We start from the raw sequence: 13,049 nt of genomic DNA on the forward strand, positions 1-13,049 counted from the left end.
TAAAAAGTATAGTATATTGAGGCCTTCTGTATTCTAAATCTCTAAATTTGTGGATACTCTCCTGGGCTCTGTGGCCTTCTGCTTGGAATCCTTGTTTTGCTTGCTTTCCTGGTACTTAAATCATATTTCCCCATGTATAAGACGCACCCTTTCCCAAAAAATATGGCGTCTAAAAACTGGGTGTGTTTTATACAGTGGTTGTAGATTTTTTTTTTTACTTGCGTTTCCCACTTTTATGCTTGTTTTGGTGCTCATTGTTGAAGACAGTGATTCGTCATTAGACACAGATAAGGACAAGTTAATGGATGGGAGTTTTGACAGTGATGAGGAGTTGTATGAATTTATGATGAATAAAACTTGAGTTCAATAACTTTATGTAATACATTGTTTTCCAAATTTGGGCCCTAAAATTAAGGTGCATCTTATACATGCAGAAATCTGGAAACTATCAAAATGTGAATTAAGAATTGTGAAACAACAACTATCTCCAGTGTAGATGTTCTGGTAATTTTTTGTCTCTAAAAATGTCCATACAATGTATATTAAATAATGTTAAATTTAAAAAGCAGAAGTTAAATGGTATTTTTATATATTGTTTCTTATGAAGTCATATATACTGATATTTTGAGTTATGTAAGTATTTAGTCATGTACCAGAAAAACCATATTCCTGTGTTAGTCAGCTTTTGCTGCAGGAATTAAATATTCCAAAAGCTCAGTGACTTAAAATAAATACACCCATTCCACATAGGTCAAGTGTGATTTTTCTAGGCTGCCAGTCTATTATAGGTCAGCTCCATTTGTTTTCTTCTGTGACCCAGGCTGATGGAGGCTTCAGGGGCATGTTCTCATGGAAATTTGCAAGTCCCAGAGAGGAAGCCAAATTACACATTTGCATTTAAAGTTTTTGGTCAGATATATCTTATATCTGCTTATCTTCCATTGGGCAAAGCAGTCATGTGGCCAGGTACAAAGACAATGGGATAGTAATTATATTGCTGTTTGGGTAAGGAGTGAATAATTGAGAACTTTAATATATAATCTGCCAGAATTTTTAAAAGAATAAAAACAAATTCCTTATGCCAGGATGTTTACATAGGTTATTGTATTTAATGTAATAAATTTTCAGTTGTGTCTGAGGCTGGAGAAAAATTTTCTGTTTGTACCACTAAGTATGAAATTGACAGAAGGTAAGTTATTTCATTTATCTAACTCCTATGACTTTGCGAAACTTTTTTTTCATCTTTTAAACGTTTTATTTACTGATTTTAGAGGGAAGAGAGAGAGAAGGGGGTGGGTGGGAAGCATCAATTCAGTAGTTGCTTCTTGTATGCGCCTTGACCCAGCAAGCCCAGGGTTTTAAACCAGCAACCTCAGCATTCCAGGTCCATGCTTTATCTGCTGCGCCACCACAGGTCAGGCTGCAAAACTTTTCAATGTATCAATTTCTCTGAAAAAGAGTAACAGTGATGTGTATACAGTGTGTCCGTAAAGTCATGGTGCACTTTTGACTGGTCACAGGAAAGCAACAAAAGACAACAGAAATGTGAAATCTGCACCAAATAAAAGGAAAACCCTCCCAGTTTCTGTAGGATGATGTGGCAGCATGTATGCATGCGCAGATGATGACGTAACACTGTGTATACAGCGGAGCAGCCCATGGCCATGCCAGTTGAGATGTGGACGGTACAGAGGAAAGTTCAGTGTGTTCTGTGGCTCACTAAATTTGAATCCGTGACCAAAATGCAACGTGAATATCGGCGCATTTACAACAAAGCGCCACCACATAGGAATAACATTACTTGGTGGGATAAGCAGTTAAAGGAAACCGGCAGTTTGGTGGAGAAACCCCGTTTCTGGTAGGCCATCAGTCAGGGACGAGTCTGTAGAGGCTATACGGGATAGCTACCTAAGGAGCCCTAAAAAATCTGTGCGTGAGCTCACATCGAACTGCACTGAATAGGTATGAAACTGGTAGAGTTTTCCTTTTATTTGGTGCAGATTTCACATTTCTGTTGTCTTTTGTTGCTTTCCTGTGACCGGTCAAAAGTGCACCATGACTTTATGGACACACACACTGTATTATACCTTCTATATGTGTACTGTGAGTAATGTGAGAATTTTCTGTGAAAATTCTTTTAGTTTATATTTTCATGTCTGCTTTTCTGTTCCTATCCATTGCCTTCAATTCTAATAATGAGCATTGGGTTAAAAAACAAATGTAGCAGTGTAAATATACAAAGTTATCCTCAGATGTTGTGAATAAGTATATACATTTGAACTGAGTGTTCTATTTTTTTTTTAAGAGAGAGGAGGAGAGAAATGAGAAGCATCAACTTGTAGTTGCATCACTTTAATTGTTTATTGATTTTCTCATGTGCCTTGAACTGAGGAACTCAAGCCTAGCCAGTGACCCCTTGCTCAAGCCAGTGACCTTTGGACTCAAGCCAGTAACCTTGGGACTATGTCAATGATCCCTTGCTCAGGCCGGTGACCCTGCACTCAAGCTGGTGAGTCTGCATTCAAACTGATGATGAGCCTGCACTTGTAGCTGGGGCCCTCAGCATCCTGGGTCAGTGCTTTATCTACTGCGTCACCACCAGCCAGGCTATGTGTTATCAATGAGAAAACTGAGAGAAAGCCTAAGTGACCTCGAGCCTACTAGTAAGTGAAGTAACTGAGATTCAAGACTTAAGACTATATAGTGCCTGACCTGTGGTGGCGCAGTGGATAAAGGGTCAGCCTGAAATGCTGAGGTTGCTGGTTCGAAACCAGGTCAAGGCACATACAGAAAGCAACCACTATGAGTTGATGCTTCCCACTTCTCCCTCCTCTCCCTCCAATCTAAAATAAATAAATAAATAAATAGATAGATAGATAGATAGATAGATAGATAGAAAGAATATAATCTTGTTTTATTGTTTTTTTGTGTTTTTTTTTTATTTTTATTTTTCTGAAGCTGGAAATGGGGAGGCAGTCAGATAGACTCCCACATGCGCCCGACCGGGATCCACCCGGCACGCCCACCAGAGGGCGATGCTCTGCCCATCCAGGGCATCGCTCTGTTGTGACCAGAGTCAGTCTAGTGCCTGAGGCAGAGGCCAAGGAGCCATCCCCAGCACCTGGGCCATCTTTGCTGCAATGGAGCCTTGGCTGTGGGAGGGGAAGAGAGAGAGAGAGGAAGGAGAGGGAGAGGGGTGGAGAAGCAGATGGGCGCTTCTCCTGTGTGCCCTGGCCGGGAATCGAACCCGGGACTTCCGCACGCCAGGCCGACGCTCTACCACTGAGCCAACCGGCCAGGGCCTGTTTTATTGTTTTTTGACATAGTCCAGTTGTTTAAAATTTGGGGCAGTGACCCCCCCCCCCTCAAGGAAATATGGAGACTGGAGACTGCAATGTCTGGAGACATCTTTGGTTGTTAGATCCGCAGTAGCTGTGCTGCAAGAATCTGATGGGTAGTGGCCAGGGATGTTGCTGTCCCCACAATAAAGGGTTATATACATACCTGAATATGAATATGTCAGTAATGCCAATGATGAAAAAACCTGAATACTCTAATTACTTCAGTAGTACATTGTTATAATAACATATTTAGAACTGTTATACTTTTTTAAAGATGCATAAATTTATTAAAACTTTGAAGACATCTAACAATATATTGAAGTCAGAAATATAAAATTCTTAATATTTACTCTAGAAACCCAAGAAGTCCCAAGAATTCAATTTCAAAGGCTTTAAACAAATTCCTTGTAAGAAGTATTAATATAACATTCTTTGTTAGACCTACTTGGAGTACTTTTTTTTTCTTTTTTTTTTTTCTGAAGCTGGAAACGGGGAGAGACAGTCAGACAGACTCCCACATGTGCCCGACCGAGATCCACCCGGCACGCCCACCAGGGGCGAGGCTCTGCCCACCAGGGGGCGATGCTCTGCCCCTCCGGGGCATCGCTCTATTGCGACCAGAGCCACTCTAGCGCCTGGGGCAGAGGCCAAGGAGCCATCCCCAGCGCCCGGGCCATCTTTGCTCCAATGGAGCCTTGGCTGCGGGAGGGGAAGAGAGAGACAGAGAAGAAGGGGGGGGTGGAGAAGCAAATGGGCGCTTCTCCTATGTGCCCTGGCCGGGAATCGAACCCGGGTCCCCCGCACGCCAGGCCGACCACTGAGCCAACCAGCCAGGACCCTACTTGGAGTACTTTTGATATCATCTCACCATTTCACCTGACCCACTGCCATGATAAATCAGTGAGCAGAAGTACATGAAATTGTGGAGAGATGAGAGTATCATATTCATATTTATCTAAATGTAGCAAATAGTACTAAGTTTTCCATTTAATGAAATGCAGTTTCTCTTACAACTCTTTGGAGCAGTAAGCCTTTTTGTATTCCTATTTTCCCCAGAGAAGAGCCACTCAAGTACCTTTGTCCTAACATCTTTAATTATTTGCCAGGACTCCTAGGAAAGCAGGTAACAATGTCTCAGAAGGTGCTTTACTCTGTTCTGTTCTTTCACATGTCAAGTTCACTTGGCTGGTCACAGTTAGGCAGGTGAAAATAGGTTAAAAATTTTGGGACTTGGGATAATTTTATCCAAAAATAGTTTAAAATTGTTGCTGAAGCATGATAGAAGAACCTGGGCCAGCAGTCTGCTCCAAGATTTTAGTGCAGCTGTGAAGAAGTGACAAAAGCCATCCAACACCTGTGGCCTCGGCTCTTCCTGGGAGGTCTGAGGGCAGGAGAAATGGATGGCTTGTCATTCCAACATTTTAGGCTGGTGCTGTCCAGCCTGCAGAATGGTGGGTTAGTGAGTATGAGTCTTTCCAAAGATGTGCTTAATAGGTGGAGAAGAAAGAATTCACCTGGCCTGGATCACCCCACTACTCACTTTACCAGCTTGGGGATATCTGTATGAGCAAAGCATTCAGAGTTAACGTAGTGCATCCTAAAACCTGGAGGAGCGGGCAAGGGCAGTGCTAAATAGTTCTGGAAACCCAAGTTGTGCGCGGCTGCTTCTGTTAACAAGAAAGCTGTCTAGAAAGGGTGGTTTCTGCCAGCTTGACTCTGTCAAGAGAGGAGAAAGCTGGAATTTACAATGTACATCCAGTGCTGCTGAAACCAATGCCCCAAAGAGCTGGCTCTGGGCCCCTCTAGAACTGTTACACATTTTAATTTTTTTTTTTTTGTAAACTGGTGTACTTTTAATAATAGAAGTATTGTAACAATGTATTTATTCAAATTTTCCAGGGTTGTCCTTTTGCAAACGTTCAAGAGATTCCATCAAATCATAATCCATGTAGCCTGACCAGGTGGTGGCGCAGTGGATAGAGTGTCGGACTGGGATGCAGAGGACCCAGGTTCGAGACCCTAAGGTTGCCAGCTTGAGCACGGGCTCATCTGGTTTGAGCAAAATCCCACCAGCTTGAACCCAAGGTCGCTGGCTCCAGCAAGGGGTTACTCGGTCTGCTGAAGGCCCGCGGTCAAGGCACATGAGAAAGCAATCAATGAACAACTAAGGTGTTGCAACACGCAATGAAAAACTAAAGATTGATGCTTCTCATCTCTCTCCGTTCCTGTCTGTCCCTGTCTATCCCTCTCTCTTCTCTGACTCACTCTCTGTCTCTGTAAAAAGTAAATAAATTTAAAAAAAAATCATAATCCATGTAAATGATTCATCTTAAATTGTGCTTTGCTGTGCACAGCCTAAAAGGTGGAACACAGTGGCCCTATGTGCCAACTTTGGGCTGGGCGCCTTCCTAGTGTTCAGAATATGGTGGGAGTAACACAGCCATAAGTGTTGCCTGTATGGTACAAGTGTAGTAGAAGTGGAGAAGACACAGGCAATAAATTCCTGAAACAAACTACTACGATAATTATAGACCGTGATAAGCTAGGAGGGAAAAGTATGCTCAGGTAATAGGGTAGTTAGTGAGATGCTTTAAAAATTTTTTTTTGTTTTGGTGGCACAGTGGCTAGAGCATTGACCCAACCCAGGACACTGAGGACCCCAGTTGGAAAACCCAAGGTTGCCGGCTTTAGCGTGGGATCATGACCATAATCCTGAGGTTGCTGACTTGAGCAAGGGGTCACTGGCTTGGCTTGAGCCCTCTGCTCAAGGCACATGAAAAGCATCAATGAACAACTAAAGTAAAGCAACTGTGAGTTGATGCTTCTCATCTCTCTACTTTCTCTCCCCCCCTCTCAAAAAATAAACAAATCTCAAACCTTGAAGGCAAGAGGCAGTTTGATAATATATTAAAATATTTTTTCATTTTGTATTAAGACTTATTATTTTATTATTATTGAGAGTTTTTATGAGTTTGAGACAAACTGATGATGATTGCTGGGAAGCAAAACTCATTGAATTGAGAAAATGCTCCAGAGAATGGCAGTTTTTTAGTTTATTTTGTACATTATAATCAAAGGAGAAGGTCTAAAGAAGGTTATATGCAATCCATTGGAGGTCAATTATGGAGATGGGAGGAAAGCAAAGCAGGGGTGGGGGGGTCTCTGAGATTGGATAAAGGGTGAAATGAAGAGCAAATCCTTTTACATTGGTAAATATAGATATTTAACAATTAACACTGATAGCACATAGAGGTGGTATGTGGGTGGCAAGGTCATGACCGAGGAGCCTCATGCTCTGGTGGGAGATAGTGTCCTGAGGGGTCTGAAAGAAAGGGGGGATTGCTCTGACATTCTGAAGTATGTTATTTTAGATGCAAAGAAAACAATCAACAGGCTTAGTTAAGGTAAAGCTTGACCTTTGTCAAGGAAGATACTGGCTTAGTACATGACTATGACTATCTGCCATGACTCACTTTTTTTTTTGAGAGAGATACAGAGACAGAGACTGAGAGACAGACAGGAAGGGAGAGAGATAAAGAAACCTGAATTCTTTGTTTTTTCTTTTTAGTTTTTTAATTTATTTTTGTGACAGACAGAGAGAGGGATAGGGAAGACCGGAAGGGAGAGATGAGAAGCATCAATTCTTCGTTGCGGCACCTTAGTTGCTCATTGATTGCTTTCTCATATGTGCCTTGACCATGGGGCTACAGCAGACCGAGTAACCTCTTGCTCGAGCCAGCAGTCTTGGGTGCAAGCTGGTGAGCCTTGCTCAAACCAGATGAGCCCAAGCTCAAGCTGGTGACTTGGGGTTTCGAACCTGGGTCTTCAGCATCCCAGTCTGACGCTCTATCCACTGTGCCACCGCCTGGTCAGACAAGAAACCTGAATTTTTTTTTTTTTTTTACAAGGAGTGTCAGAGAGAGGGATAGATAGGGACAGACAGACAGGAACGGAGAGAGATGAGAAGCATCAATCATTAGTTTTTCGTTGCGACACCTTAGTTGTTCACTGATTGCTTTCTCATATGTGCCTTGACCATGGGCTACAGCAGACTGAGTAACCCCTTGCTTGAGCCAGCGACCTTGGGTCCAAGCTGGTGAGCCTTGCTCAAACCAGATGAGCCCGCGCTCAAGCTGGCGACCTCGGGGTCTCGAACCCGGGTCTTCCGCATCTCAGTCAGACACTATCCACTGTGCCACCGTCTGGTCAGGCAGAAACCTGAATTTTTAATTGTGGCACTTTAGTTGTTCATTTATTGCTTCTCATAATGTTGCCTTGAGCAGAGGGCGCCAGCCAAGCTAGCGGCCCCTTGTTTAAGCCAGTGACCTTGGGCTTCAAGACAGCAACCTTTGGGCTCCACCCAGCAACCATGGGGTCATTTCTGTAGACCCACGCTCAAGCTGGCTATCCTGCGCAAGCTGGTGATTTCAGAACTCGGAGTTTCAAACCTGAGTCCTCAGTGTCCCAGGATGATGCTCTATCCACTACACCACCACCAGTCAGGCTGCCACAACTCACTTTTAGTTAGGAAGTTGTTTTGTTTGTTTTTAGTGAGATGGGGAGGGGGGAAGGAGGGACAGATAGGGACAGACAGACAGGAAGGGAGAGAGATGAGAAACATCAACTCGTAGTTGTGGCACCTTAGTTGTTCATTGATTGCTTTCTCATATGTGCCTTAACTGGGGGTTCCAGCTGAGCTAGGGACTGTGTGCTGAAGCCAGTGACCTTGGACTCAAGTCAGCGACTATGGGGTCATGTCTAGGATCTCATGCTTAAGCTAGTGACCCCACAATCAAGCCAGATGAGCCCTTGCTCCAGCTGGCAACCTCAGGGTTTTGAACCTAGGTCTTCAGCATCCCAGGCCTATACTATCCACTTTGCCACTGCCTGGCAGCTAGGAAGTTTTTTGTTTTTTAAAAATTTTTTTTTCTTCCTGAATTTTTCTGAAGCCAGAAACGGGGAGAGACAGTCAGACAGACTCCCGCATGCGCCCTACTGGGATCCACCTGGCACGCCCACCAGGGGGCGACGCTCTGCCCACCAGGGGGCGATGCTCTGCCCCTCCGGGGCATCGCGCTGTCGCGACCAGAGCCACTCTAGTGCCTGGGGCAGAGGCCATGGAACCATCCCCAGCACCCGGGCCATCTTTGCTCCAGTGGAGCCTCAGCTGCGGGAGGGGAAGAGAGAGACAGAGAGGAAGGAGAGGGGGAGGGGTGGAGAAGCAGATGGGCGCTTCTCCTGTGTGCCCTGGCCGGGAATCGAACCTGGGACTTCTGCACGCCAGGCCGACGCTCTACCACTGAGCCAACCGGCCAGGGCCCAGATAGGAAGTTTTAATTTCAGACCATCCTCTGTAGATACTTTAGGTCTCTGAGTTTATAAGGCCTGACATGAATGCCTCTTCTGAGCTTGTCAGGTTTTAGTACATGGCCCCTTTTTCATTCACACTTCCCCTTTTTGGTCATAAATCAATCCAGAGGATGCATCGATGATGACCAGCCTTTTCATTGGATAACGTGTTCCCAGTGGCACTAGAAAAGGTCATTCCTTAGTGTCAGCGTTTTTCTTGCTGAACATTGATTGGACCACTGGGGGTTGGAAAAGACTATAACCTTGGATGGAAGTTAAGGACAAGTTTTTTTCAAAAGGGGAAAAGCAGCCTGACCAGACGGTGGTGCAGTGATAGAGCATCGAACTGGGATGCGGAGGACCCAGGTTCGAGGCCCTGAGGTCGCCAGCTTGAATGTGGGCACATCTGGTTTGAGCAAGGCTCACCAGCTTGAGCCTAAGGTCACTGGCTCGAGCAAGGGGTCACTCAGTCTGCTGTAGCCCCCTGGTCAAGGCACATATGAGAAATCAATCAATGAACAACTAAGGAGCCACAACAAAGAATTGATGTTTCTCATCTCTCTCTCTCTCTCTTTTTTTTTAAATACTTTATTCATTTTAGAGAGGAAAGAGAACGGGGAGGAGCAGGAAGCATCAACTCCTATATGTGCCTTGACCAGGTAAGCCCAGGGTTTTGAACAGGTGACCTCAGTGTTCTGGGTCGATGCTTTATCCACTGTACCACCACAGGTCAGGCGATGTTTCTCATCTCTCTTGATTCCTGTCTGTCTGTCTCTATCGTCCTTCTCGCTGACTCTCTCTGTCTCTGACACACACACACACACACACACACACACACACAAAAGGAAAAGCAAGTAAATGGGAGACAATCAAGTCGTATAGGCCTTCATTAAGAGAAATACTCCCTGGTCAGCAAATTGCGGCTCGTGAGCCATGCTCTTTGGCCCCTTGAGTGTGGCTCTTCCACAAGATACCACGTGCGGGTACTACCTCCATAAGGAATGTACCTACCTATATAGTTTAAGTTTAAAAAAATTTGGCTCTCGGCCCTGGCCGGTTGGCTCAGTGGTAGAGCGTCGGCCTGGAGTGCGGAAGTCCTGGGTTCGATTCCTGGCCAGGGCACACAGGAGAGGCGCCCATCTGCTTCTCCACCCCTCCCCCTCTCCTTCCTTTCTGTCTCTCTCTTCCCCTCCCGTAGCTGAGGCTCCATTGGAGCAAAAGATAGCCTCTGCCCCAGGCACTGGAATGGCTCTGGTCGCAACAGAGTGACGCCCCGGATGGGCAGAGCATTGCCCCCTGGTGGGCATGCGGGTGGATCTCAGTCAGGCGCATGCGGGAGTCTGTCTGACTGCCTCCCCATTTCCAGCTTCAGAAAAATACCAGAAAAAAAAAAATTGGCTCTCAAAAGAAATTTCAATCGTACTGTTGATATTTGACTCTGTTGGCTAATGAATTTGCTGACCACTGCTAGGCCATTTCTAACCTATAGAGATACCATAATTTAAGTTTTGCTGTCTGTCTCACTTTTTTGTATTTCGTATCTAATATAACATTTACTTACAGTTTGAGAGCACACCATATACCTCTTTAGTTTTTATAGTCTGACCGTGAGATGGGTTCCCATTTATTATGGCTCACCTACTTCCCATTGGAAGCACTCAAGTGTCCTTCCTTATTAATCTGATTCCTGCTAATTATGCAATTGGGAACTATACCTTAAGGTTTAATTTGGTCCAAGACTGTTAAGAGCACAATGGTGTAAATTACAATTACCATCTAAAAATTCCAGAGGCCAAGAAGACAGATTTTTATAAGTAAATTTCCTGTGCCTCAGCACCAGTTATAGAGGGTCATGTTTTTATATTCAGCGTCTATCGGAATCTGAATCTGTATAATTAGTAGTCCTTGTTGGGTTAGGGCAGTGGTTCTCAAACTTTTTGAAGTCGGGGCGCATTTAAAATCCTACAAATAATTGTAGGTGCACTATATACAAATTTCTGAGAAATATGTTATAATAATTAAGTGAAATATTAAAGGAAAAAATATAAAGTCCAATTGTGCTTTTATGGTAATTAAACAAAATAAATATGACAAAATTAAATTTATTCTGACATTTAAAAATATTTTTATGTTACATTTTTTGAGTTATGCTTTTTAGAATTCGTATAAAAGATTAAAAAATAAAAAAACGACAAAAAAGTTATCTTTTTATATATATGGATAGATACATTCTTAGTAAGGTTTAGTAAATTCGGCAGGTCTCGGCACAAATGTGTTAAGTTTTTTCATTCTTATGTTTATGAGAAACATGAGCCTGATGTGTCCTAGCGATTTCTTTAATGTTTGGGCATATATTTGAAAGGCAAACTCTCATTTCCCTGTCAATAAATTGAAGAATTCCTTTTTTTATTCTTAATTGTGTTGAGTGCAGAAAACCCCCACCATACATATCATCTTAACTTTACACCAAACAAAGGATAGAAGAAAATTGCCTCCAGTCTTTCTGGGGAACATGGGGGGGTAATGTAAACAATCCAGCACCACAACTTAACAGCTTTCTGCAACCTGATCAGGCAAGTGAGGTGGGGGGTTGGGCAGACTGTCAGCATACAGCCAATTCCCCACACCTCTGTCCCCCCAAAATCTAAACTCCAAAAACCCTGTTGGTTTTTTGGTCCCCAACAGGCACATATTTCTCTGGAATACCATAGGGCAAACCTGGAAATCTTCTAGGGCACACCAGTGTGTCCTGGCGCACACTTTGAGAACCACTAGGTTAGAGGGTTAAGCACATACCCATAATTGAGTTCTAGCATTTATACATGTAATTTCTTTCTCAATATTCATTTCCACTAACTTTTATGACTTCCCTTGTTCTTCTTAGTTTGTCTCTTTTTACTCATTCAGCAATAATCAACCTATTAGGACCAACTAATTCCTTTTGACTTCTCTTAAAAACCCACACACCCCTTTTCTTCTGCAGTAACATTTCTTCTAAATTTAAAAAGGGAGACCATAAAAAGTATTATTGATAATACGTACAAAAATTATCTTATATACCCTCAGCTATTAACAGTTGAGCTGTATACGCAAGGTTTGAGAAAAGCCCAAAGAACAACTATTATGATTAATAGCAGTAGCAGACAGGTAAAGACAGTCAAACAAATGATATTTTAACTTTAACATCAATTTGTTGGTATACAGGCCTTGTTGATGTGTTGAGATAGCTGTGTATCTCTGATGTCAGCAGCTTCTCATTGTTGAGGAGGGCAGCTGTCCATTCACAGTTAGGCACCTAGTAAGGTCCCTTCCAGTGAAGTTGTAAAGAGTCTTCAATTAATGCCTTTTCCAACAGACAAAATCTGGTTGTAAGTCACGGTCTTTGGAGTGTTCATTTCCCATGAGCATGCTGTGGGATGAGTCAGTTATTAATCTATTAATTTCTTTAAGCTAGTTAATAAGTCCTTGATAATAAATCAGAATGTCTCCTTTTAGTAAGGTTGCTTATTAAATCCCGTCATCTAGATCAGTGGTAGTCAACCTGGTCCCTATCGCCCACTAGTGGATGTTCCAGCTTTCATGGTGAGCGGTAGCAGAGCAACCAAAGTATAAATAAAAAGATAGATTTAACTCTAGTAAGTTTTATAAAGATTTATTCTGCCAAACTTAGCGAAAATCCGACATAAAGTACTTGGTAAGTAATTATTATTATATGCTTTAACTTGCTGTAACTCGGCTTTATACATTTTTATTTATTTATTTTATTTTTTTATTTTTCTGAAGCTGGAAACGGGGAGAGACAGTCAGACAGATTCCCGCATGCGCCCAACTGGGATCCACCCGGCACGCCCACCAGGGGCGATGCTCTGCCCACCAGGGGGCGATGCTCTGCCCCTCTGGGGCGTCGCTCTGCCTTGACCAGAGCCACTCTAGTGCCTGGGGCAGAGGCCAAGGAGCCATCCCAGCGCCCAGGCCATCTTTGCTCCAATGGAGCCTTGGCTGCGGGAGGGGAAGAGAGAGACAGAGAAGAAGGGGGGGGGCGTGGAGAAGCAAATGAGCGCTTCTCCTATGTGCCCTGGCCGGGAATTGATCCTGGGTCCCCTGCATGCCAGGCCAACGCTCTACCGCTGAGCCAACCGGCCAGGGCCTGCTTTATAAATTTTATAAAGTAAAGTTACTTCCCTACTTTATAAATCACCATTACTGTGGAACCAGTGGGCGGTTAGAAAATTTTACTACTAACAGATACAAAAGTGGGCGGTAGGTATAAAAAGGTTGACTACCCCTGGTCTAGATGCATGGGATAGTCAGGTACTAATGACAAGAAAGGCTGTTTATCAAAAGGAGATTGTAGGTTGA

General features: G+C 43.6%; 1 protein-coding gene across 1 annotated transcript in view; it reads left to right on the forward strand.

Annotated features, from left to right (window-relative positions):
* The window catches only part of ADIPOR2 (adiponectin receptor 2), an 89,104-nt gene that overhangs the window by 33,053 nt on the left and 43,002 nt on the right, over positions 1–13,049 (forward strand). The window lies entirely within an intron of this gene.

This window comes from Saccopteryx bilineata, chromosome 2, assembly GCF_036850765.1.
Source record: "Saccopteryx bilineata isolate mSacBil1 chromosome 2, mSacBil1_pri_phased_curated, whole genome shotgun sequence".
NCBI classification, from domain to species: domain Eukaryota; kingdom Metazoa; phylum Chordata; class Mammalia; order Chiroptera; family Emballonuridae; genus Saccopteryx; species Saccopteryx bilineata.